Genomic DNA, 27,324 nt, shown 5'->3' on the forward strand with positions numbered 1-27,324 from the left:
AGCTCTGCCTGTGTGCGCGTGCAGGGCTGGGGAAGGGGGTGAATAAGCCGTTTCAGGGGCTTTGACCAGTTCTGACCGAGCTCGTTTCCAGGCCGCTCACAGAGCACAGAACATTTATTGGGACTGTCTCCGAGTTGCACTGACTTTATTTATTTGTTTGAACTACCAGTAACACGCACAGAGAAACCAATTTTTACCGTACCAACACACATTTTTCCGGCATCAGTCCCGCACTCGAGCAGCACCGGCGCTGCGCACGGCCAGGAGCTCGCCGGAGCGATCGAGCCCTCGCCGGGGCACTCCAGCTGCCTGCCGCGCGCAGTGGGGGTGGCGTGGGTGTGCCAAAATCCAGTGGCATGGGGTTGGCGTGGGTGTGCCAAACTCCAGTGCCATGGGGTTGGCGTGGGTGTGCCAAAATCCATGCCGAGCGCGGGGCGACGCAGAGGGGCTGGGGTGGGGAGAGCCGCCCCGCTGCGGCGCGTTGCCTTGTCCCGTGCATTTCCAGCGATGGCGGCCTCGCCCCAGCACCGCTCGTCTGCTCTCGCACCCGGTTTGCAGCCGTTCGTCTGGGCTGCAGCAGGGAGAAGCTGCAACGCCCGCATAACCTTGGGCTCCAGACCGTGTTGGAGACCCTGCTCAGCACCCCTCCGAGGCAGCACCACGGGGCGGCCGTCTGGTTAGAAGGTGTGGGATGACAACAGGCGGTTTGGGAGCTGGTGCCCCTAAGAAAGCCGGGTGCCGTGGCTTGCACGGTTTCTGATCTGTTTTCTGCCTTGCCGGCGGGACCTCGTGCTGGGGATGCCACCGCCGGTGGGCTGCCCTGCGGGACAGGTTCCAGCCCGGGGACACCGGCTGCTCCTGGCAGAGCGGGAGAGGATGCTCCGCTCCAGGGACTGTCTGCGCTGGCCGCCGAGCACCGGGCAGGGCTTGGACGGCCCGAATGCCGTCGCAGACGGAGCCGCTGCGGGGCCGTTGTGCAAGACCTGCGTGGGGAGGAGATGGAAAATCCCAGATCAGGGGAGACCGGGGCTGGTTTCTGAACAGGGAGGTCATGCCTGAATAGCGCAGAGGAATTTTCGCTGATGCTCTGCTGCTTATGCAGCCCGGCAGGGCGGGGGGAGCCGCGCAGACAGGCCCGGCGTGCCGTAATTAGAGTGCGTGTAATTTCCTATCAGAGGCATTAGCAATGCGTAAGGTGTGGAGTAATGGAAAATGTGGAAAGCTGGCACACTGGCTTGAAAACCAGCTAGACAAGAAATAACCTTGTGCTTCTGTAGGTGTATAATTGAGAAGTGTCAATTATATATAGTTGGTGTAAAAGAGGATTACTGCGCTACAGAAAAGGCTTCTTTGTCTGGAAAAATTACTAGTTGATAATGGAGATATTCCCTTCCCTTCTCTGTTGTGTAAACAGTATTGGTATATTTGCATTGCCTTCTCTCTTGTGAAAATAGAAACACATTTGCTCGGCATGCGTGTCCCAGCACTGCCAGTGCTTTAACTGCTTCGCTGCTGGCACCTCGCTGCTTCTGCTTCTGGAAGTCAAAAACTATGCTTGAAAATCCCAGCAGCAGAAGGAGGGAGAAAACCAAAGAGCCCACCTATTCCTGTACTTTTCATTTAACATGCAGCGTCAAGCTTTCAATTCCCACTTTTATTTATAGAAAAAAACAGGTGATTGATTTGGCAGTAGGCTTTGCATATATTTTTCACAAATAAAGGCTACTAGTATTTATTGATATTCAGGGGTTTGTTCAGGGACGAAACGTGTGCCATTTGGGGAAATGAAGACTTTTCAGTATAGGGAGTCTTAGGAAGACTAAGAAAGTGTTTCCTGAATGAATTTTCAGGTTGCTACGTCCAAGCCAGCGTCTGTCCATTGAATTGTTGCCCTCTGCTACAAGCCTTTACACCGGTCAGAAGCTGTGGTCAGATACCACCTGAACTGCAGAACACCCGTGTACGCATATCGGGTACCTGCAGCCCCAGCTGTCAGCTCGGGTGAGCGGCCTGAAAGGGGAATTACAGATTTTTGTGACATAAATTGTGTCTAACTTGTAAAACCTAATTCTGTGCGAGCTATAAGCTAAGAGTGAGGTGTTTTCCTAATTCTGGTTTGAAACCTTTGCAGCATTCTCCAGAACGTCTGTTTGTTCATTGTAAATGGATTGGCTTGGCTTTACGCTGTCTGCTACTGACACACTTTTGGGGTGATGCCAGATATTACTGTAAACTAAGGGAAGGCTGGCTATCACTGCCTATTAAAAGCAAAACCAGCCCCCCCCCATCCCCAAAATGAGGCCCCTTTGCTCACTGAGGGAACAACCAGCCCACCCCCCAGCAGGGACCCCATCCCTCTCCCGAGCGGCAAGGAGCGACCCGCTGGGGAAAGCCCCGGCTTTGGCAACTTGATGGGTCGTGGTGCTGGCGGGAGCTCCCTGGGAAGAAGCAGCGCCGTGAGAAGTGCCGCTCGTCGGAGCGCCAGGGCTTGTCTCGCCGGGAAAACCTCCCTCGAGCTTGCACCGCTCTGTTCACGGCATAAGGCTGGCCAGCTCTCTGGCAGAGGTGGGGTGAGATGCTCTGGAGACACCGAGTCCCACAGCCGCTCCGGGGGACCGTCCCTCGCCCCAGAATGTGGTTCTACCTGATGGTGTAGAAGAAGAGAGAAAAGGAGGTAGAAAGCAAGCCTGACCGGACCCTGTGGGGACGGACCCCCGTCCGGGGCCGGGGCTGGGGCCAGGCGTGCTGCTCACCCACACTGATGGCTGCTCACCCAAGCCCCATGTGAAAGTTCCTAGCTCTCAGATTTTCCATTCTAGCACATTTTTATGAGCCTATCTTTCCACATCAGATAACAGTTTAATAACAAAACCTAATTAGAAGTAGAATATGAGTTCTCTTGTTCAAACAGTCAGGACTAAAACACGCCTGAAATTCTTTCTCCTGTGCTGCGTGTCGTGAAGGATTAGACGAAGCATTGCCACGTGCGAGGTGGCCACGTTTCCTCCCTGAAGAAGTCTCTGGTGGCTGCTGCCCTGTACCTTGGACCATCCAACACTCACCTGCAAGGGCATTTGGTCCCATACAGTAGCACCGTGGCCACACGACAACAGCCCCACAGAGACCTTCACCTGCAAGCGGTGTGTTTAAATTTAATTACTCTAATTGGGATCTTGATGTCTGGTCTGGGGGGAATCTCTGACTCATATAGTCTGGGGACGCCTTGAGTTTTTCTTTAATAGTTGAATGCATACCTTCAGATTTGCCAAATTTCTGCTCACAAACAGCCAGGTTTTCCCAGATACCCCCTGCTTCAAGGTGTGGATTGTCTCTGGCGTTCCTAACTCTGACTGTTACCTCTTCTCTGATTTAATTTAGGCCCAGCATTTATGTTTGTGTTTTGCAGTAAAGAGACTGGGTGAATGCATTGCTTAGAGGAAACATGCAGCGTCGCCACATCTCTGCCCTGCCAGAGCATCCCAGCTGTGTCTCAGCAAGGGCCACTTACAGTGCCGTGGGAGAGATGAGAAAGTCACCCCAAGATAGAGATTAGCATCCTCTTTGGGGAAAGAAAAAAAAAAAAAAGGAGCTCCATAGGTGATACGTGTAGTTCAGGGATGAAGTTTCAAAGTCTGGATCTAGAAATGGGAACCAAAGGCTCCGAGAGCGTAATCTGTCGCTGAAACCATGTCGGTGACTAACTAAAAAGGTCTGCCCCAAAAAAGTAAAAATCATGAATCATTCCTGGAATTCAGAAAATGTTTCACAACTTTCCTGACTTCAGATAAATTCTCAGCATCCTGTTTGCTGCCGGCCTTTGTCGTCTCCTCAGCCAGTAGGGAGGCTCGCCCCGAAAGCATGCAGGCTTGAAACCTGGCTTGGAGAAAACTGAACGGAGACACGGTTTTGCCCAAAACGTGTGTGTCGATGCTTCTCTGTCATTCGTCTGTGGGAAGGAGGAGTACTTGTGTTCGCTTATCTGCCAGGGCCCCAGTGCGTGGCTGCGTGTGTTTGCACGGTGCCGGTGCGGAGCAGCAGATGTGACGCCGTCACGCCGGAACACCCTGCTGCCGGTCACCAACACGGCTGCCCCGAGCAGGGTGCGCGGTGCCGCTGAGGGCATGGCGGGCGCCGAGGGGACCGGCCCCTGCTGCCGGGGGAGACTGGTCCCGGAGCCGCGGGCTCTCCCGGCCCGGCACTGGCCAGCGGCGAGTCGGTCAGGAGGGGTTGTCCGAGAGGGAGATGACACCCAGGGCGACCGCCTTTCCGTCAGCCCACGTCCTGTGCGCGAAGGACGTTTTGTGAAACACTGACAGAGTGCACATACCACACCGTAGTAGCAGACATTATTTAAAAAAAAAAGGTCTGTGTGTGTATATGCACATATATGTATATTTACATATATATAGCCTGCTGTGGTTTTGCAGAGAAACAGAATATGAGAGTTTCTGGCCGTGGTTAGTTTGCAGTTTTAAATATACCTATTCAGAGACTTCAGGAAATAACTTGCGACTAATTTGATGGCAGCGAATGGGACTTCAGTTTTCTGCAGGACTTCAGGTAGCCAGGCATTGCCCAGTGGATCTTTTCTTCCTCCAGCAATGGCCCACCACGATGATTCAGACCTGGGAAACAGAGATCACTGGGGGGAACTTCTGCACTGACCCCGTTTCTCTCCCCAGCCCTGGGACAAGGTCTGCAGCATCCCATAACCCTGAAAGCAAAGGCACCACCTCTTGTGCTCGCTTCCAGTGTTTTCTGCCCTCGTGCAGATCCCTAGAAGTTCGCCATCGGGGTCAAGTGGTCTCCAGTCTGCTGAGAACAGTCCTGCCTTTCTTGGTTGCATTTTGTGGACCCCTTGGACCCGCAGGGGTCTGGGAATCCCAGGCCAAAATCCAGTAGCCACTCATCTGTCGGGTAAAACTCTTGTGTTATGCATGATCCCAGGCGAGGGGAACCTCGGGCTGCTCTAGGTTCCCCATTTGCAGACACCATGAAATGCCAAAGAGCAAATATTAATTATTGAATTATGCTTTAGGAGAGACGTTAGGGGATGCGATTACTGTCTTGCCTTTCAGACTGAGAAATAATTGCTTTATGTAACAGATCCTCCCCAGGGATTCCCTTATGCATTTCCATTTGCTGCAGCTGCAGGAAAATTACTGGCTTCACGGCAGGACTGTTTGTCTTGACGGTGTCGTATGGCCACTGCACGCGTACGTCGGCACGAGGGAGCTCTTACTGCAGAGGCTGGCGTGCAGTCCTCGGCCGCAGGCTGTGCCCCTTTAGTTTGCTTTCGCTGGCCCCCAAATGATCATTTTCCTCCTGCTCCCCTCTGAGACCCTGCCTTGCCCGGTTTTCTTAGGTAAAATCCGTGGAGCCCTTACCCCTCTCTTACGGATGACTCGAGGGACCGGTGGATGTCACTTACGGGATCGTGCCTGCTGGGTCTGGGTGTTGAGACGATAATAAAAGCCCCTGTGTGCAACGGGTGAGCAAGCGGAGAGCCCCTAAGTGCAACGCTGCGTAGGTGTTTGTAAAACACCCGATCGCCTCCATCGCCGCTGGCGTCGGGGCCGGGTCCACGCCGCGGCACCCCAGCCCCAGCCCCAGCCGGGCCTTCTGCTGTGACAAATGTGAGCAGAACTTATAATTACACAGCACTGCAGGGTGAAGCGCCTTTCTGGGGAATTAATTAGAGGAAATGTGGAGTCAGGGACCAGGATATGCAAATCAGGATGAATCATGGTTACTGAAAAGAGATGAGTTGCCACTGCGGTGTGGGGAGAGGTGGGTCGGGTGCTGGGGCCAGGATGGAGTGACTCAGGGTCCAGAAAAGTGTTCTTCTATCAGCTCCCTAAACCGGCTCGGATGCGCAATCCTAAGCACCCTTTGTGTAAGAAATGGGCGTTTCTTGCCTTCATGTCAGGTTTTATCTCACATTTTATTGTCATGCAAGGTGCCATTCCACAAAGTGGATTTCCTTACCGAAAAATGCAAATGTCATTTCTTGTGGAAGACAGTTAATGAATGCTCCTCAACAGTTACCCTTGTTAATAGCTCTTTAATTCTCTAATAAATATTTATGAATGGTTGCCTGAAAGCAATGAACCTTGGACTGTATGGACTGATATTTCTTATTGATTGTGTTCAAAATTTCAAAAATGGTGGTTTTTCTTTTTTTATGAAAAGTGCGGTGAAACAGCTGAACAAGATGAGGACAGCTACCACCTCAGGGTTCTTTTTTCTTTTTTAATTTATGGTAGTTGATAAATTATTTAAAAATCCCTTGCCAGAAGTGCATTCCAGAGGGCAATCTGGTGGCGTATCAGCCTCGTCTGCCCGCTTCGGGCATCCGCTTGCGTCCCTGCCCGTTGCGGTGGTGGCCGTGGGTCAGAGCTCCGCGTACCCTGCCCGTGGGTGCAGCCCTGCAGCCCCTCACCCCTGGGCAGAAGCCTCTCGCTGTCAGAGCACCATCCTTCTGCTGAGCTGCTGCCAACATTGGTTCATCTTGCAACAGGCAATAAAAAATGCGGGTTCGGGCACCTGGGCCCCATTTTTGGCGAGCTGGTTGTGATTTCGGGCACACCGGCCCCCGCATCCCCACTGCCCACAGCACAGCCCACGGAGTCAGCCTTGGAACACCCAGGTTCCGCAGGTCCCTTCCCTCTGAGTGATGCTCTTGTGGCGTTCCCGAATGAGAATGCAAAGTGATGAATAGCTCCATGCCCAGTGTGCCTAGGCCTGATCTAAAACGTCCATATTACTTCACCAACACCATCACCCCTGGCCACGGGGGAACGGCTCCGCTCTCACTGCGCGAGGCCGTCCGTCCCGCAGAGCACTGCCGGGGAAGCTTTGCCCGAGCCCTGTCCTGATCGATGCAAGACGTCGGCGGTGGCCCTCACGCCGGGGCATGCCCACGGCACGGGCTGTGCCCGCAGCCCGAATCTCACAGCTGGGTGCTCGCACCCACTCTGGGCAGCCCCACGCCAGGCTTTCTGCCTCCTCCATCCGGCCGTGTGCCCGGTCCGAGACCTCGCTGTGGGCTCGGGGCTGGAAGGACAGCCCTGCTGCTCAGGAAGAACGAGAGTGCTGTTCCGTTCCAGCAGCGTGCCCATGGATCGGCGTCCGGCAGAGGCCACCGCCGCGAGGTGCCCCTGCAAAGCGAGGGCTGAAGGCAGCGGGCTCTCATCATCGCGACGAACACGGTGCGGATTGCGGAGATTGGTTTGTCTGGGTGCTTTTTTGCTCCCATTTTCTTGTTTCTTCTGGGTTTGAGCATAAAGGAAGCAAACAGAGTATTTGAGCAGGGAAACATCAAACACGTCTCTTGCTGTTTATCCAGGGGAAGCCAGATGAGCTCATTCGGAGGGAAACTTTGAACAACTCGCTGTGCTGGTTGCAAACCAGTCGGGTGGGGAGAGCCAGGCCCCTGCTTGCCCGAGAGCGGCTGCGGCGCGCGGCATTGCTGGGGGACGCGGGCACCCTCGGGGGCTGCAGCCTCGGTCGGGGCAGGGGCCAGCCCGCACGGCCCCCCGCACCCCGCCGGCAGCCTGGCCCCGGCGCGCGCCGGACATGGCCAACACTCTGCTCTTAGGGGTTGCGTTACCTGCAGGGCGTCCGCCGGCTGGCGTGGATACCATCCTAAGGCAGAGTTTGGTCACCAGAGTTTTTATGAAATGGTAGAAAAGTTTAATGTGCTTCCTTGCTGTATTTGCTTTAAAAAAACAGTAGTTTAAAACACTACTAAATGCCAGAAGCTGCCAATTTTGGTACTCTCTAAGAAAGCAAGCCAAGAGGCATGCAGGGAGGACAGGAGTAGTGGGCAAGGGGGAGGAAAAACAAGTAGGAAACCTAAGCTAGAAACCACAGAAAAACTTATCTGAGCGTGAGCTGGGAGGAGAGAACGTGGCCAGAGCGGAGACCTCGTGCTGGGGTGGGACACGTCCTGGCTGCCCGCAGAGCTGGGTGCCCGGGAGCGCGCCACGCTGCTGCTTTAGCTGCAAACCCACCGCCCGCCCGCCATTTGGGGAGAAAAGTGCCAACACTTGCAATGAGCAATAGGGCAGATCGCTCCCAGCCCGGGATCCCTCCCGCTGCTCTCCCTTGCCCTGCCTAATGAGCTGTGATCATCAGCCAGCCAGAAGCAGGCTGCAGACTATGTGCTCCAGTCCTTTATTCCAGAATATTCTGGAATATCCCATATATCAGAATACTTTATTCCTGAATACTTTTTTACCCCTCAGGACATGAAAACCCACCAATTTGCAAGTGAAAAGCAGCTGTTTGCAGACAAACGCAGCACAGTTTGTAGTCGCTGGCTGATATTAATCTCCAGCTTTAGATGTTCATGATCAATACAAATTAAGTTTGCAATAGCAGTTGATTAAAAAGGACACAGTTGGTGTTTGTGAGCATTCATTTGAATTTCAGATTGGGTTTCTCTAAGAGCATCCATCCACATTTCCCTGCAATTTACTTTTTCTACACAGAACTTTATGGAAGAGAGATGAGAAATAGCTGCTCTTCAGATGCGGAGAGCACACTTGTGCATAGCCAAATGCGTTATTGCGTATTTAGCTCTTACATATTCAGTACTGAAGGCAGTTGAAACATTTCTCCCTGGAATTGTTTCAGCAGGAGAGTGGCGCTTTCCCTAAATTATTCTTCTAAAACGGTATTTTGAAATGAAAGGTTTCAAATTAGAATTTCACGCTGAGATTTCAGAATGCCAGGATAGCTAAATTAGCTGTTGCCGGAGCTGAAATCTTGTTAAACTAATCAGTGTCTCCACTTCTCACCCTAATTTTGGATAAAATCAAATGTCAAATAATGGCATTTCCCACAGCAAATTCCTCTCTCGGGCCGGATGAATTCATTCCTTGCCACGCGTTCGCTGGTGCTGAAGGCAGTTCCCTACACGCCAGCAGAGAACATAACAGTACTGCTTCCCGGGGCGATGCAGCTGCTGAGGGGAAACCGAGGTGGGAGCAGCAGAGTGCTGTTAGCCCGTCGTGCTGGCTGTGGCAGCGCCCGCCATCGCTCCATGCCTCCAGTGCCTCCAGTGCCTCCAGCTCCTCTGGTGTCTCCAGCTCCTCTGGTGTCTCCAGTGACTCCAGCGTCTCCAGCTCCTCCAGGGCCTCCAGCTCCTCCACTGTGTCCAGTGTCTCCAGCTCCTCTGGTGTCTCCAGCTCCTCCAGCACCTCCTGTGCAGGGCTGTCTCGATGACACGCGGGGCGCACGGGGCACAGCGTCACCCTGCTCGCCCTGTGCCGGTGTTAGGGGAGAAGAAGCTTTTCCAGGAGCAATCCAGGCTTAGGCAGGCTGAGCCCGGTTTTGAAAGCACCCTTCTGTTCAGCAGCAGTGGAGCGAGCAGAGGGACGGGCCCAGGCTCGCGAGGGGCTGCTCAGTCTGTGAGCGGGGTCGGCTAGCAGAAGGGGGGACGGGAGGGGCAGAAATGCAGCGCCGGTTCCTGCCCTCCCCTCCCCGTGCCATGGGTCCAAAGGCGTCTCCGTGCTCTCAGCAGCGAGCTGAGCCCGGGTGCTGCACATGGCGGCAGCAGCCAGCAAAGGCCATGGAAGGCGCGACAGCTTCCCCTCGCCTTTCCCCCCAAAGACTGAAGAACAGACACGGCCCCCGGGACTGCGCTGTCGAAGGGCCCAGGGAAAGGGGCTGACGGGCAGCTGGAATGGTCTGCGATCCATGGCCTGAGTAGCTCTGGTCACATACGGAGCTGCTGAGCCATCTCTGCAAGAAGGAACGTTTCCCCAGAATGTTAGTGAGCTTGTTAACGTTAGCAATGAAAACGGAAGAGAACGAGGGCATTTTAAATGGACTCAGCTTGCACAGAGGAGGAGAACGGCGCCTGTGGTTGCAGCAGCTGAAGCAATGACTAGTGACACATGACAACAGCCGTGGACCTTCCTGATTTGGGCTGATAGCTGCTCTCCAGGTCTGAGGCAGGAGATCCCAAAGCTTGACAGGGCACAGGTGAAGGGCCTGTACGAAATCCGATGTTGTCATAAAGTGTGGTGAAGTTCACGCATGACCTTGAGCGTTCCGATGTCGGCTTGTGCCTCCGGCAGAGCTGGGCTGGACCCTCCGGGCTGCGCCGCGCTGAGCTGGGGGCCTGGGCACCCAGAGGAGACGGGGACGGGGCTTCGGCGAACTCCTCGCCTGCCTCGCTCGTCGGCCCGTCGCTGCCGCAGCGCCGGAGCCTCCCTCCCGCGCTCCTCTGCGCCGGCTGATTTATGTCGCTGCTTACTCCGGGGGCACGAAAGCTGCCGGGAGCGGGAAGGTCTCTTCCCTGGAGCCCAGCGGGCAGGACGCGGTTCTGCAGCGCGGGGAGGGGCTGGAGCTGGAGTGTGCGCGGCTGCGAAGGGTGCGAGGCCAGCGGCACGGTGACGGCAGCAGGACGGCGCAGAGCGGCGGTGCCGGTAACGTCATCGCTGCGGCCGTTGTTGGCAGCGCCTCGCGGTTTGTGGAGGGCACATTTCTAAGAATAACAGCTGGTAATTTCAGTAACTGTGTCTGGCGCTGTGTCGCAGCCGGCGGAATGCCACGCGGTGCCATGCTGGCACGTGACAGCGGTTATCTGCCGCCCAGGAGGGGACAGGCAGTGCCACCGGGCACGTCCCAGCCGCTGGCTGCTCCTCCAAGGGAGCGAGCTTCCGCTCCAGCCCAAAGGCGCAGCGCAGACGGTGGCGTGGTCAGAACAGTGATTAGTCCCTACGCTAACGACACCCCAGCCACGCTCGTCAAGCCGCAAGGTCATCGCCTCGCGGCAGAGCCGCTCTGGGGAAGCCCGGGGGTCGGTGCCGGCAGCGCTGCGCTCCCGGCCTCCCCTCCGGCCGCCGCGGCAGGTAGATGGGCGCTCCGGAGAGCAGAAACCACCGTCCGGTCGCAAAATCCTCTTTGTCTGCATTTATTGTGTTTGCCTGTTCCAGGGGAGGCCCCACTCCTCTGCTGCCTGCGGAGCGGATTTCCTCGTGGAATGTCACCACAATAAGCGCCTGCACAGTATTTACTGTGGCTGTGCTGCGTCCTGAGCTCCTGTACGGCTTCCTTCGCTTCGAACAGGAACCGGCCCACACTGCCCATCCGTTACCCGCCCCACAGTATTCGAGGCAGCATGTAATGTGGAGACCTGACGGGGTGATGGCCGTCTTTCGTGCTTCTGTTGCCTCGTCCCGGCTGCCGAGGCTCTGTCGGAAGCGACAAAGTCTGTGCTCGCAGCGACGTCTGCAGCTCTGTGATGCTCACCGGCGTTTTCCCACCTGATCCCAGGCAATGCAGCATCCGCTTCCAGTGCTCCGAGAGTTTGAGGCTGAACTGCTGATGTCCAGAGGTGTGCTTCCGAGGGTCAGCTGCGCGTGCCGAGGGCCACCCCCTGCGCGCCGGGACCCTGCCGGGACCCTGCCGGGACGCTGCCGGGCTCTTCTCCTGCTGCTCTGCGGGACGGCAGGCACTCGGGGCGGGAGGGCAAGCAGCAGCCGCGCGGCTGTTTCGGCAGGTATGGGTGTGCAGGCCGTGCCCGAGTCGCGTTCCAAACCCCGGCTGTACCTGCATTCCCGTCACACCGCTTGTCTTTTTGTGTGTGCTCAGGACTCGAGAAATAAGCTTTGACATTTCGGAAAACAATTAACCCACACAAATCAAAGAAGAGATTACTGATAAAAAGGCGCGAGCAGAGACAGAGGAGCAGCTGTCAGGCCGGACAATGAATGCTGCACAAAAGAAAGGACAAATCTGCTGAAAATCATGCCCAGGAAGCTAAAGCTGCATTCCTGGTACGGGGGTAGAACTGGGTAGAATTGCATTTTCTGAAGCAAATGTATAAGCTGTTTGGAAATGTCCAATATTTAAAAACAAGAGATGTAAATCCTATTTCACTGCGCTCTTTGAACATGCTGCACTTAATTTGAGGTTTCCTACATAGAATGGGGACATCTTTGCGTGTTCTGCAGGACGACATGCTCACACCGTTTATTTTCTCAGAAGGAGGTGCCACTGTGTGAAGGTGCCAAGGTGTGCCAGAGAAGGGCAGCGAGGCTGGGGAGGGGTCTGGAGAACAGGTCCCATGAGGAGCGGCTGAGGGAGCTGGGGCTGTTCAGGCTGGAGAAGAGGAGGCTGAGGGGAGACCTTATCGCTCTCTACAGCTCCCTGAAGGGAGGGTATAGTGAGGTGGGGGTCGGTCTCTTCTCCCAGGTAACAAGTGATAGGGCAAGATGAAACGGCCTCAAGTTGCACCAGGGAGGTTTAGACTGGATATTAGGAAAGACTTCTTCACTGAAACGGTTATCGAGCATTGGACCAGGCTGCCTGGGAAGTGGTGGAGTCCCCACCCCTGGAGGGGTTCAGAAAACGTGTGGATGTGGCACTTCAGGACATGGTTTAGCAGGCACGGGGGTGTTGGGGTGATGGTTAGACTTGATGATCTTAGAGGCCTTTTCCAACCTGCATGATTCCATGATCTGATGATTCCCCTGGACTTTCTGTTTTGCAGAACCGTGCTTTCACCCTCCAAATGGAGCAAGGCTTTGAAGAGAGCTGTGAAAATGGGAAAGCCCAGCGTGCCCACCTGACGAGGAGGAAGACTGAGAGCTCCTGCACTGCAGAACAGAGCGGGGCAGCGAGAGGGCAGCGGGGCCGCGGGAGCCTGCACCCACGCAGAGCACCCGTCCTGCCACGCTCCCCCACCAGCCCCTCGCTGCTCCGCGGCCGGAGCGAGCGCAGCCAGGCAGCAGCACACAACTCGGCAGAGCTCCTCTCGCCCCTTCCCCGGGCGCAGGGGGGCCGGGGAGAGCTGGGCAGCCCCCAGCCTCACCCGCGTGGCTGCCGTGGCTTCAGCAGCCCAGTGCCAGCGTACTTTGGCTGCGGTGACTTCTGCTGGTACAATTTGTAGGACAGCCACATTGCCCTGCCCAGGCACAGCTCTCACTGACAGTTGATTTTACAGAAATAAATAGGAAGTAAAACAATCTGTCAAAGATGTCTGACTTTGGAAACGCGTTAGCTTTGTCAGGGCCTTGAGGGCGCTGAGCAGCCCTAATGTCCCTGAGCAGCCGCACCTGGGCCCCCACCCCACCCATGCCCGGGACCCATTTCAGCCCAGCGCAGGGCTGCTGCAGGGTGCTGGGCTCCAGTCGTGCCTGATGCCTGCAGGAGAGGTGACTGGCCCAGCTCAGTAACCTCGCAGCCATGGAGGGGTTTCTGCAAGGAGCTGTGGGCGTCTGGTTTTCATCCAGGTAAGTCAAGCACAACGCTTCTGAGCCGCAGGGCTCGTGGTCTGCGTCCTGCTGTTCCTACCTGGGGATTTAAATGTTTCCAAGCTGGTTTGTCCTGTGCTATTGCAGTATGTGCTGTTATGTGTAAAGACAGGCAGCCTTTGCTGCTGGCAGAACGGCCGCTTGCTCTAAGGTGTAGGTCACTGCGCGTTAGACCTGCGGTGCTCGGAGCGCGGGTCAGTCCCTGTGCTGCAGTTCCGCAAATCTGATTGTAGGCGCGTCCGGAAAACTGAACTGCAAAAGGCAATACTGCTAACACATTCCACTTTACCTATTATTGAGTTCGTTAAATAACAACAATAAAAATAAAAATAACAAATCTGAAAATACAAGATGTAGGAGTTGCATGTTCTGTGAAACCCTACAAGGAAAATCTACTTTTGCTTTCAGGACGTGGTGAGATCAAGTACCTTTTGTAAGGGCTTGAGGCTATAAGGGAGACCTTATGCAGCCTGTTCCTGTTTCAGAAATTGTGAAGGCTTTCCAGTGATGCATCTCAGGGGAGTCCCAGTAATTGAGGCCACCTCTTAAAACAAGGCTCAGACTTAAATTATAGAGTGTGCATGTGTTCTGTGATTTAGAAGAAATGATTTAACTTATGAGCTCTGCTGTAGATGAATTCATGACGCAGAGAAGGCTTGTTACTGGGTTTCCTCTGTCTGGCTTGTTTATTAACATACTGAACCTTCATATGAATGGCTGTACTGATTTCTGAAAATTGCTTAATAAAATTGAAACTATTTCCTAAAAATAGGAGAGCAAATAGGCAGGATGCTGGGATCTGCAGAGGCAGGCTTTGGTGTGGGTGCAGGATGTGTTCTTTACATTTGACTTTGTTTCTGTGCCTGCTGGTTTTGCACTGGAAGACTGAATTTACCTAATAAACATTTTTTTTTCCTGTTCTGAAGTCCCAAGAAGGCAGTCTTAACGGTTCTGGGTATCACTGCTCAGTGCCAGCGCTTCCGAGGGCTGGCTGGATCCCCTCCGCACGCTGCCCGTCGCATTGTTGGCTCTCGCTGCCCTGCAGGACCAGCACCCCGGGAGGTGTCCAGAGCGGCCATGCCACGCTGGGAAGTGGGCACAGTGCAGGACGCTGCTGGGGAAACCAGGCCAGAAAGCTGGTCCACCAAACGCAAGCTGCTGAGGAAGAGGTTAGTGATCTACAAAGCTTGTCCCGGGCATCGTGCCACCCCCGTGTCAGCGGTGACGTACAGTCCTGACCATCCCCTAGACCGGACGAGCACGGCTCCGTGGAGCGTCCCTCGTCCTCACTGCCATCAAGTCAGAGTCCAAAGTGCAAAGTCTCCGTGGGTGAGATTGGCCCCGTGGGGGCTGATCCCGCCAGCCGAGACCGGCACGTTCCGCTCTCTCGGACTGGAGGCGGCTCAGCGCGTGGGCCGAACCAGCACGCCGGCTGGCTTGAGAACCGGGCCTGGGGTCCGAAACGACCTGGAGCTGTCCCACGCAGTGCCCAGCGCAGAGGAAGCCGGCCGCTGCCGCCCGCCCCGGCGCGATGCCTGGTGCCTGCCGCTGCGCGTGGGGCAGGAGGGGTGCGCAGCCCCTCTGCATCCCCAGCGGCTCCGCTGCCGCCGCGCCGGCCGCAGCAGTCGGTGCTGGTGCTGCGCTCTCCGCCCAGCGCAGCTCGTGTGGCAGCAGTGTCTGGCTGCAGTGCTGCCGTCTGCACATCCTTCCCGTCGGAGGGGGAAACGAAGCGTGCTGATGAATGGGAAAGCGCTGGATCAGAAGATGTGGCCCGTTTCCCAGCAAGAGGCTCGGTGTCTCTGGGACCCAGACGTCCCCCGCTCAGCTCCCATCTCGTGAACAGCAAACGCTGTCTCCCCTTGGCACAGGGACAGCTCTGCTCTGCTGTGAAATATCGACAATGACCGTCTACGGATAAAAGATTTCCTGGGTCTCGGGGATACCTTTCTGAAGCACAGATGGGTGTTCTGAGCACACAGTTCCTGTTCTCACCAGCGGCCAGCTGCGCCTGCCTGTGTCCTGGAGACCGCGGATGGGGTCCTGGCACTTCAGCTGCCATGAGGGTGTGGAGGCACGTTGGTGGGAGGAAAACAAAAACGTAACAAAAAACTCCCAAATTTATGAGCAGCTGTTGGTAAATTAGTGCTAGTATTTTACTGGCTAGATTCTGTGAAGGAATAAGGAAACGATAGCAGGCTATATTTTTTTATAGCAGTGTGAGGAACCCTGCCTCTGTACTGTGCTTTCTGCTGGTGTTCGTCTTTTGAAGGCATCGGAGATGATGTAACTGCGACAAAGGAATGAGGCGAATTGTTGCAGGATTTTCATCACTAGCAAAAATCTGTAGCGGGAGAACTTGTCCTGCTAAATTCACCGCACTGTTTGTTGGGGGAAGGAAGGGTCAGCCCTCAGGATGAAAGCCCAGATCAAAATGTGCTCCCTCTGCATTTTGGCATAGGAAAATGCTAAATATATAAACAGGCCCTTTATCATGAAGTCCATTACAAACTCCTGCAGCCGCTCCATCGCTGTCATGATTTCCCAGAGCTGATTTGGGTCAGTAAGAGGTTTCTGCTGCAGGAAAATGTCCTGTTACTCCTTTCAGCCTGCTCATTAGAGGGTTTCCAGCCAGCCTGGGAGCTGGACAGGGTGCGAAAAGGTAAGTTTATGCTGCCTTGGCTCTTCCATGGTGCTAGAGCCGGGGAGGCTGATCAGTTCCCTGTTTAATTTGGTGTGTCCTGAAGGTTTAAATCAAAGCATTTCAGGTGCCTGGCTGCCAGAATGGCTCCATCAGGCTTGCAGATAACCTGCCTGATTCCACTTCTCCCCGGGGCTGAGCGAGAAGGGCTATAAAGCTGCCACCAAGGCAGCGTAGTTCCCATGGGGATGCTCCAGCAGTCCCTGAAATTTCAGCTTTGATTCCTCTGGAGCGCTGGGCGCAGGTTCCTGCTGGGCTCGGGCTGCGTCGCGCCCTGTGATGGCTGGTGAAACCCTGTGCTGCTACCAAAGCTCGTTAGAAGCGAACTGCAAGAGGTTGATGGTCTGAAACTTTCTCTGTGCTGGAAAAATGCACTATTCGAGTCGTGGCTCCTCCCAAGGTGATTATGAAACACCTCAAATCCACACACTGAAGTGCTCCCAACAGTGAAGGCGAGTGCCAAATATTTTGGATGAAGAGCATTCCAGTTGCGATGGTTTTAGTGCCGGTGTGGATGGAGGGGGGGAGCAGCACAGCCAGGACGAAGGACCCTGCGCTCCCCGGAGCCTGGGGTCCTTGGGTCACATCCTGGCATTAGCAAGCCCCGGCTGCTGGGAGGAAACCAGTGCACCTGGACAGGTCTGTGTCGTGGGGACAGGGTGTTGGCAGCACCGTGCCACCCCTTCCCGGCTGGGGGGCTGCTGGGGGCTGCACGGGTCCCGTGGCTCCAGCTCGGGGGCCCACCGGGGCTGGGCGAGCGCGGGGCAGTACTGGGCAGCCAGCAGAGAAGGTCCAGGCTCGTGGTGAGGTGTCCAAGGCTTGGAGGCTGGCTTCAGAGCCCGGGGCTGGGGGTGTGCGGGCGCTGCGGCGTGCTGGGGACAGCGGCTGGTGGGGTAGCAATGCCTCTGCAGGGCTCAGCCCCGGCCTGGGGAGCAGAGAGCTCTCCTCAAGGGCGTCACTTTAAAAATAAGTCACCAGGGAGTCTCTTGGGACCTGACCCCAGGGCTGCTTTTTGGCCTCTGCTCAAAGGCAAGGGGGGAGACCAAGGAGTGCCCGGGTCGGGGTAAAGCCCTGAAGCCAGGGAGGGGGCACAGCGAGGACTGGCCGGGACCCTCCTCACCACTGCCCTAAGCACCAAGGGTGGCTGCAGAGGGCCATTGCTGACTACCGCCATTTTGACCGGCATACCTCGCTGCTGAGAGCATCCCCTGGCTGTGCAGGCTGGAGAAGGCTGGGTGTCCCCGCGGGGCACCCTGCCGGGAAGGGCGCTGGTGATGCTCCCCCATGCCGCATCCCCTTCCCCGGTCCTTGCTGTGCCGCAGGGGTCGGGCTCTCCCGTGCTCCAGCAGATTTAAATCATCCAAGGAATTTTTGTTTAACCTTGTCGTCGTTCAGTACTTCTTCCCCTCGGTCCCACCGACACCCTCACCAGTCCACGCTGGTGCCCTGCCACCGCGGCATGTGGGGCTGGGGCTGCCGGACCATCCCGGGAGCCGTCCTCATCGGCTGCCCCAGCCCCGGGTGACCTGCAGCCCCCTCGGCCGCTCCGGGCTGCGGACGGAGCCGTGGCGGCGAAGGCTTCCGCTGTGTCCGCCCTGCGTCTCCCCGCACGAGGTCTTTATCCCGGGACACCGGTCGCTGCTGTCGGGCCTGGTTGGGCTGCTGCTTCGGTGCGTAGCAGTGAATCCAGCCCGGGCAGACAAAGCCTGTATAAATTTTGCTGCAGTCTGGTGCATTAATACACTAAATATTAACTATTGTAAATGCTTTTTATGAGATTCAGAACCATAACATCTCCTGTTCTAAAAATATACCAGGAAGGTAAGAAGGCAAAAAAACATGAGTGCCACAGAAGCTATTTTAATTTTCTAACATGTATCATGCTATTAATTTACGAGAAAACTGCTTGCTATGGGTATTAAGCAATTAAATTGCAGCTGCAGGCTGAAAATGTCAGATTAGGTAACATTTTTCCCCCAAATGGCTGCTCCATATTTGGAGCATGACCTGTGCCGGCTGTTTCGGGGCTTGTATTTCACGATTTCAGCCAGTCCTGGCTGTGCTGCAGCTGCGTCGTTAGCACACGGTCGGTCAGTCCGCGTGGGGGGAGGCCCGCAGCTCCCCCCGCCCTGGCCAGACCCCGCAGCAGCAGGCGGTCCCGCCGCTGTTGTTATTATTATTATAATTATTATCATCATTATCATCACAGAGTCTGATTCCTTGGGAGAACGCCACTGCTCAAACCCGAAGCTTTGCAGAGAGGGAAGAGCGGTTCTGCTTCGCCTTCGGGCTCGAAGGTTTTGAGGAGGAACGCGGGAGCCGTGAAGCCGTTCCGTTCTGGCCTTCTCTGAGTTGCGAAGCTCGGCTGATGCATTTCCCGAGGATTTCTGGTTTGGGGAATTACTCACGATAAACCCAACTGCAGCTGAAATCCAAGCACCGACCCGTCCCAGCACAGCGAGCGGGGGGAAACCAGCCCCGAACGGACATGGCTTCCCCGGAGGGGCTCCGGGGGCTGCAGGGGGGACAAGGGCACCTTCACCCGGCAGGGACACCGTGCTCTTCCTCCCCCACAGCCCCCGGGCTGTCAGCTGCGGGCGCGTGACGGGCGGCTGCGGTGAGGCGGTGACACGCGGCCGATGCCCGCGGCCACGCCGTGCCACCTCGGGGCTGCTCCCGCGGCCCCCGCCCGGCTGCGCGGCCACCCCCGCGCTGGCCTCGCAGAGGAGGGGACGCAGGGCCCGAGGGGGCTGGCTGGACATGGGTGTTCTGGTGGGCAGGAGGTGGATCTGGCTGGTTTGAGCGTCCCACCCCGCTCCTGCGCGCGGGACAGTGGCCGTTTTGTTCCCCGGATGCTGTGGCTGGCAGGGAGAAGGTAAACGTGGACCGGCTGCCTGCGGTGACACACAAGGACCCTTCCTCCTCCCCACCTCAACGCCACAATATTCCCAAGGAAACTCTCCCGCAAGGCTTCCCTGTGTTCCCCCCAGGCATACCGGGCGAAGACCCCTCCGTGGATGTGTCTGCTTTCGCTCAGAGAACACGGAGGCAAAGAGAGCGTTTGGAGGATTTTGTTGTGCCCTGTAGGAGGGACCACACTCGCTAATGTGCCGCCTTGCTCACCAGCACAGCCTGTTTCTGGATGTCTGTCCCCACCTCTGCGGGCAGCTGCCCCCCCGGTGCACGGAGGGGGGCAATAAGGGGACCCCCTCCTGCTCTCCTGCCCCGTCTCCGAGGAGGAGACACACAAAGCCGGGAGCTGATGGTGGCAAACCGTGGGGTTGGTAGGACAGAGCATTGCTGGGCAGTCCTCCTGCTCCCCCTGCCCCGTCTCCGAGGAGGAGACGCACAAAGCCGGAGCTGATGACAGCAAACCATGGGTTGGTAGGACAGAGCATCGCTGGGCAGTCCTCCTGCTCCCCCTGCCCCGTCTCCGAGGAGGAGACACACAAAGCCGGGAGCTGATGATGGCGAACCATGGGTTGGTAGGACAGAGCATCGCTGGGCAGTCCTTCGTGCTGGAAGGGTGGGGACCGCAGACCCCACAAGCAAGCGGGGTGCAGCTCCCGTGATGCCCACGGGGCGGGCTGATGGAGCGTGCCTCCTCGCCCCCGGGCCTCCCACCGCGCTGGAGCGACAAGCACCCGGCGGCGAAGGCACGTCCTGGCTCGAGGGAAATTCCACCTTCAGGCAAAATTTTGGAAGAAAGTTTTAACATGGGGTGGGTTTCTGGGTGGGAAATACAGACTGCGTTTCATCTTGTCCTAAGAGGAGAGTCTCACAGGGCTCCTGCCCTCGTGGCTGTTGGTTATACACTCGAGCATTACGGGAAATATTGCCTGTCCGTAAAGACCGCGGCCAGCCACGCCGCTGGCACACGCAGAGTGCCGGGCAGCCCTGAAGAAGGCCGGCTGAGCTGCTTGCTCCGTGCCGTCCCCCACGCTGGGTCTGCAGCAACCAGAGGCTGGCAGCAGCAGCGCTGCCTCGTGCCGACGTCACCTGGCTCTCCTGCGCCTGATCAAACATCACACACAATCCGTTCAACTAGAAAAAAATCACAGGCAAACATCGGCGCCTGCTTGGGACAGGAGTGATTCTGCCGGCGAGACCTGCGGCAGCACCAATGCACCGGGGGCTCGGTACCTGCTGCGTCGATTTGCAGGTCGTTTGGAGACCCACCGCTCCAAAACAAAGCCCTCTGCCTGTCGTCCCTCCGTGGTTACTAACTGGTGGCTTCTCCACAGCACATGGGATCGACCGTGCAAAGCCTGACGTGGCTGCTGAGCAACGTGCCAGAAGGACCGCGCTAAACTGAGATGATGCAGAGCGATCGTCCCTCCCTGTAGCGGTCCTTGGTATGCGAGGCCAGCTTGTGTATCAGAAGGAAGAAGTTGGGTCTAGAGGCCATCGGCACGGAGCCCCTCCGCAGCGAGAGCCGCGAAGCGCGCTGCCAGAGCTGCCGCCGCGCTGCGTGGATGCAGCCGTGCCGCGTGCTACGTTTTCATAGTCTGGGGTAAATCCCAAAGAGCTTTTAAACGCACGGAAGGACACGTACACAAAGGGAAGCCGTGCTATTTAGACAAGCACACCTTGACCTTCAGAGCTGCTGGCGAAGCAGCTCTTCGTCGGCAGCACCGAGCCCGCGGGGCTGGCAGCCCAGCAGCGCCTGCTCTGCCGCGGGCACGGCGGGGGCTTGTGCCAGGAGGCTCCTCACCCCCAAAACACACGGTCAGTATCAGGCAGGCTGTGCTCCACCCGCACGCCAGCAGCTTTTGCACGGGGACCTCTCTGCGAGGAGCGGGGCTGCTCCCCAGGGCACGCGGTGGTGGGACGGGGCTTCCTCTGCGGCTGCCGAGCGGCTCTGCTGCCGGGGCACATCCACCGCTGCCAGCAGCGAGACGGCGAAAGAGAAGAGCACAAGGTATTCTGGGCTTTTGATCTTCTAAGGCCTGTTTTCAAAGTCCTCAAATAGCCTTCTTCCTTGCAATAAAATGCAACAATTTCTTGACAGTGGCCAAAATAGTCTGTTTCCTGTTCCACAGCCCAGAACTAGTTCAGCAGCCGAGTCACGGAGGCGTAAAGCCTGCTGCGCAGTGTGACAGACTCGGGGTGCTGGTGCTGACCTGCGCGCTGGGGCACATCTGCACGCCCCTGACGAGGGAGCCCTCGCAGCAAACAGAGGTTCCCCCGAACGACTGCTGGCTGCCTTTCAGCTTCTGCATTCCAGCTGGCACCTGGACACCGGTTTCTGAAGACGCGCTGTGCGGGCAGCGCATCCGGGCAATGCCCGCGGCCCCTCGCCGCGTGCGCAGCGCTGCCGAGCGGTCGCCGCGGCGTTGCCGAGCGGTCGCTGCCCGTGCAGCAGCCCCAGGAGCAGCTCGTGCTGCAGAGGCTGCACCAAGCCAAGGCCTGCTGGCTGGGCAAATGCTGTTCGCTGCTGCTTGGCTTGGTACTCGTGTGCTGATTGTCTTAGGAGAGCCATCAAGATCACTTGTAACCTGCAATAATTATTTATAGTTGTTTCTTCTCAAGTGTTAGCACTATCCTACATGCATGACCATCTTCTTATTATCAAGTGAAAGACGGTTTTGTGGCTGAAATTACTCACTGGTGTTATTCACAGGGTCACTGATGTTGCTAGCAGAATCATTTCATTAGCAAGCACGGCTGGGACAACACGATTGCTGCTTAAACTCTGTAACTGAGTAAATCAAGGATTTACCCCTTAAAACTGAGTGTTGGTAACTCCCACAGCAATGCACTGATTTACAAGGCCAATACAAACATGATTTATTTGAAGAGTTACAATGGTATTCACTTCAGGCAGCCTTTCAGAAATTAGCACATAGTTATTTGTGACCTTTAAAGTGTGAGTTCCAGACTGTGGCTCATCCGCTGTTGATGAAACCATCGTATTCCTCTCTCAGAGCACAACCAGAGGGTGGAAGGCAGGAACAAGGGACTGAAAGATTCCCCCCACATACCCAGCCTGAGCTAAAGGGCATCTCATCAGCAGGCTTTGACTTTTTTATCTGGGAACCTTTCAAGTTATCTGTGAGCCTGTATGACTCCAAACTCCTGCTCTTCTGCAAACCGACTCGTGCAAATCACAGATCCTTGCTCGTTTGTGGCAGAAGCAGTGATGCTGACAGGGAAGGCGGCGGCAGCTTTCCCCAGCCCAAGGGAAACATTTCTCATTTTTCCAGAGAGAAGCAGCTAAGGGGACGCCAAGGGAAAGCCATTCCGACCCCCCCGCACCCAGGCTGGCCTTGCTGCCGGAGCCCTGAGTCCTTCGGCAGCGCCGACACCGGCAAAGCCCGGGGCTAGGCAGGGGTCCAGCTGCCAGGGGGAAACTCGGGCAGACGCCGGTACCGGGCTCGCTGCCTTGGAAAGGGCCAGCAGCAGCGTCCACAGCACGTGTTGGGAGACTGGTGTGACTGGTCCAGGGCTGCTGGCCGGGAGGGGCTGCACAGAGGTGCCTGGCTCAGCTTCTGACTCTTGTTTTAAAAGCAGAAAAAGTAATGAAGATACTCAGGAAGATTTTTAACAAAAGGAAAAGCACCAGTGGATGTAAAACACAGAGGGGTCAGTTTTCAGTAAGACACATCTCTCACTAGTGGGAGTTTAAAAACCAGACAGTTCTATTTTTCACCCTAAGGGATTTTACTACTAAGGACGCGGAAAATGCCTGTGAAAGGGTGGCCTCACGCAGTGTCTCGGCGTGTTGCTGTGGTCAGCGTGCAGTCCTCGGGCAGGACGGCCGTCTCACGAGCGGCAGGGACAGAGCTCAGCCCAGGAAGGAAAAGCTGCTCATTTTTTCTTTCTCTCCAGTTGACCTCCTTGGCTTTGGTGTTGGCTGGCCAAAACCCACTGTTACGGCCGTGGGCTGGAACAAGGTGGGGATGCCCAGAAGGTTTGCCCCCTGCATTTTGTGACACGCAGATTGTCGTCTCTGAGCCCCAGGATAGCTGCCAAATTTGGGTAGCAAATTCAGGGGTTTTTTTAATGGCTACTCACATTGTTTTGCTAGTGTAAATGCTTTTCAGCATGCTGCGCTGGAGACTGCCGGGAGGTGAAAATCCATCGCTGCTGCGCGGGTGCCACCCTCAGAAACAGGGACGGTTGCATGGCCTGCTCCGAATTGTCCGTGTCAGCGTAAATGGCGGTGTGGCTGCTGCTGCAGAGTCCTCTCTGTCTGACGGCTGAATAAAAGCTTCTGAAAATACAAAGGGAATTTGCAAAATGAGAAAATGGTTTATACAATGAAGCACATCGCTTTGAAGCAAGAGAAAACATCAGCTTTGGACCTGAAAACATTTTGTTCCCGGAGTCTAAACGCTGTCAGTGTAAGGTACTCAGAGGGAGGTGAGATTGAGCTGCTGGGGATGCAAGCAAAATGAAAAAGAAAATCACTTTTCGTTCTTCTGCTTTGTGTGCTTACAGAGCTGCTCTGCTCCGGGCTCATAAAAGCCGGACTGTCCTTTCAGCCCCTCGCTCCCAGCATTTACCCGGCCCCTCGCTGCATCTTCCCGAGGAGGAGTGGATACAGTACTGAAACACATCTGCTCTGCCCCGTTTGCTGAGCGTCTGCCCCGTGCTTCGGCCACCTCTGCTCCGAGCACTCGCTGGCTCCGTCCTGCTGGATGCCCGTGCCCGATCCGTGGCTGTCAGCGTGCCCCCGCCCCGCACTGGGCTCCCGTCCGTCCCGCCGCGCTCGGGGGTCCCGCGGGCCAGCGATGGGCTCGCAGCACGCAGGCACCTCCCGGCGAGGAGCGGCATCGGGCAGCAGAGAGCCGAGAGCGGCGAGGGGGTGAAGCGAGGAGGGTGACTTCACCCCGCGCCGCTCCCCGCTCCTGCTGGCAGCGGGTCCTCGTGTCCCGCTGCACCCCTGCCTGCTCTCCCCCGGCTCTGTTCCCCACCGTCCTTCTGCACGTGCTGCCAGCGCAGCCCGCAGCTCCAGCCCCGCGCGCCGGAGGAAAACCCGCGCTGCTGGCTGGTACCTCAGCTCTCCCCGGACGCTGGCGGGGCTGGGTGCCCGTGGAAGGGCTGGCTTGTGAACTAGAGATCGTTTCACTCCCTTCGGCGGAGCAATGCCTGAATCCCTCAGAGGAGCAACACTCCCAGCATCTTTTTCCTGTCTGTTTGTATTTTTTTCATTTCTAAATTGCTGGTAGCGTGTTCCACAGCAGCCGAGGGCGACTGGCCAGGCGAGGGATGGTTCACTGCATCCGGGCGCAGTTCCCCACAGTCTGTTTCTGCTGGCCTCCGGAGAGCGCGCGGTGAAGCAAGATGCTGCTGAAGTCGGAGCAGCAAAACGCTGCTTCTGTCTCCCAGCAGACTAAATTTAGTGATGCCGCAGGCAGCAGCCACCCTCCTGCTTAACTAAGGAGCAGCAGCGGGCAGCAGGGACCCGTCCCCAGCGCGGGAGGGCTCTGCTCCAGGCCTGGGGACGCTGCCCCGCTGACTCTGGGTGAATCAGTCAGCAGCAATAATCTGCTAATCATTCAGTGGGTTTTAATCACTGTAATTACCCTCAGCACGCTTTGATGGAGACTGGAGTTACTGGAGCTCCCAGAGAGAGCGCACAGACTCTTCAATAAATAAACACCTGCCCGTGGGTGCGAGGCAGGGCCCGTCTGGGGAGGAAGGAGGGGGCTCTGGGTCACCTTCAGCGGGGCTCGGGGCGGGATGAGCTCACGGTGTGCGGGGCCGGAGAGGTTGAGATGCGGGGGGGGATGCCACAGACCCAGCCCTGGGAGCGATGGCCACGGTGTGGGGAGGGAGAGGTTGAGATGGGGGAGATGCCACAGACCCAGCCCCGGGAGCGATGGCCGTGGTGCGGGGAGGGAGATGTTGAGATGGGGGAGATGCCACAGACTCAGACCCAGGAGCGATGGCTGCGGTGCGGGGAGGGAGAGGTTGAGATGGGGGAGATGCCACAGACCCAGCCCCGGGAGCGATGGCCGCAGTGCTCGCCCTGCCCACCGACCCCAGAACGGGGAGCGCGAGGGGCCGGTGAGCCCCCGGCTCGGCTCTGCCCCGGCTCTGCCCGAAGCTGTTTTGCCCAACGCTGTGAGGCTGTTGCCAACATCTGGGAATGCTGGGAGCGAGAGCGACAGCGATGCGCATAGCTGCCTTTACCAGCTCAGCACCTTCTCCATGCAAAAATTCAGCGGCGCTTCTGGAGGCCACGTCTGGTCCGCAGTGTCTGCTCTGGGCCCAGAGGAAAAGCTGGGTTTTACGTGAGCGTCTTCATCGCTGTTATTTTGGTAGCTGCGGTCTGTGAAGTAGGAGCAGGGATAAGTCCCTCGGGAGAGCCCCCTTTTCTCTTCTTCAGGCAGGAGTCTAGCAGCCGCAGGGCAGAGCAGATAATTAAAAATGAGCTTCTGCAGGAGAATGAGAGACTGAAAACCTGCTAATTACATATCCCCACCCCAGCCCCTCCCCAGGCAGCCTGAAGCCACATTGCACTGTGCGTCTCAGGGCGACCGCTCTGTGCTCCACGGACCCCCTCCCTGCCCACACGCCCACAGCCGTGGCTGTAACAGACATGTCCTATTCTGGGAAACCCGGAGAAACAAAAATAAACTTCAAAGCGTTTGAGAGCAGCAATGGCGAGGTTTAAACCCACAGCGGTTTCTGCAGCAAGGACACTTCTGTGACGGGGGCTCACCTACTGCACGGGTCCACTTGCCCATGGGTGCCACGGCGTGTGGTCCCTCGCTTGCTGATCACGGTGCTTTCGATTTTAAAAGCACTTGCGTTATTTTACGTCCCTCTGACACGCAGGACTACAGAGCTTTAGTGAAATTCCATATGTATTATTTACTAATGTAGCATTTCAAAGGAAAACAAGAAATGCAGCTGCATGCTTATACACAAAATTTGGGTGTTAGCACAGGACTGTTTCAGCTGTGATAAAAGGCTTTAGTTCTGACAGTTAGACCCATGCTGGTCTCAGAGAGGAGCTCGCTGAGCACGCCAGCAGCTCAGACGCCGGCCCCAGCAGCCTGAGCAGTCAGAGAGACCCCAGCGCAGCGGCTGTGGGTCACCGAGCCCCCCGGCGCCCGGCCAGCCAGGCCACGGCGGTCGGCGGTGCAAGCCCCCAGCCCCTGCCTTCGCCCGCCCTCCCCTCCCGCTGCCAACCCGCGGGACGGCGTGGGCTGCCGCTGCCGGGGCGAGCTGGAGGGAGGATGCCCCGGAGAGCTCCCCGTCGTTGGGGGCCGTGGGCGCTGCCTTGTCCTTCAGAAAGCTGAGCCCTGGGACCAGCTCCTGCTCCTGACCTTCATTCTAGCTGGATGAGGAATTTTTTTTTTCAGATAAAAGCCTTCTTTATCATGTGTGAATTAAAATACTGTTTCCACCCTCTCCAGTGGTCGGCAGCTGCCAGCATTATCTCAAATGTCTCCAAAATGCCGTCTTTGCAAGCTGCTGTTGCATGATGTTGGAAGGACAGCCCTGGGCAAGGTCCGGAGCTAATTTTAACGACTTGAACTGCAGGGACGACCTGCGCCCAGAGAGGGTGAGCCAGTTTGCAAGCTGCAGTGTCTGAATTGGGGCATGCCAAGCTCTTCGCTCCCAGAGCACTCCCCAGCTCATGTAAGTGGGATTCCTGCAATGCCATTAATGATGCAAAAGATGTAAATGGTCAAGAATGCGAGCAGGCTGCACCGTGCGGATCGGGAACAGCCTTCCAGGAATGCCTAGTTCCACAAAGATGTAATTCATTAAAATAACGTTGCCCATTAGAGACCAATATAGCAGAGAAAATTTTAGATGCTGGCTGGCAATGGCGCGCACGCTGCCTGCCCGCAGGTGGGAACAGCCAGCGGGTTACTGGGCACTTCTGCCAAGCAAACGGAGCAGCCAGGGGTGGGGAACATGAGCTCCCGGGGAAGGATGCGGGGAGGCGCGTTCCAGCCGCTCAGCAGATCTGGAAGAGAAGCAGCAGAAAGCAGGGCTTGCTCGCCTGCCAATTTGTCCGTGTTTCAGGGAGCTGGAGCGTTTCCGACGGTGGAAAACCCCTCCCTGTGAAGCAGTGCAGATCACTTTGCTCCAGTTCCTGCTGACTTCTTCAGAATAATCCCCCGCAGGGCTTCCTAACGGCCCCCGGCGACCTGCTATGGGGGCAGGCTCTGCTACCCAAAGCCAGCATCTGTTCACCAAGTAAACTGAAGAATAATGGCTGCTCCTGTTAGTTGTGAACACTAGAAAGAAGGGCTCTGCACGTGGTGAAGACCTTCCTCATAGAGACAGCTCCATCTCACATGGGACAAAATTATCTACTATTGAAATCTTAGGCTTGGGACTCAAAGTACCCGGACTACGCTGTTTTGCCCAAAGCCCCAGCTACAA

General features: G+C 56.6%; 1 protein-coding gene across 1 annotated transcript in view; it reads left to right on the forward strand.

Moving 5' to 3' along the window:
• PWWP2B (PWWP domain containing 2B) overlaps positions 1-12,983 on the forward strand; it is a 63,771-nt gene extending 50,788 nt beyond the window's left edge. Inside the window, exon 3 of the mRNA XM_075423999.1 lies at positions 12,509-12,983. The gene's annotated coding sequence lies outside the window, so the exon portion shown is untranslated. The remainder of the gene's footprint in view (positions 1-12,508) is intronic.
• The last annotated feature ends 14,341 nt before the right edge of the window (positions 12,984-27,324 follow it).

Source organism: Opisthocomus hoazin, chromosome 6 (genome assembly GCF_030867145.1).
Source record: "Opisthocomus hoazin isolate bOpiHoa1 chromosome 6, bOpiHoa1.hap1, whole genome shotgun sequence".
NCBI classification, from domain to species: Eukaryota; Metazoa; Chordata; class Aves; order Opisthocomiformes; family Opisthocomidae; genus Opisthocomus; species Opisthocomus hoazin.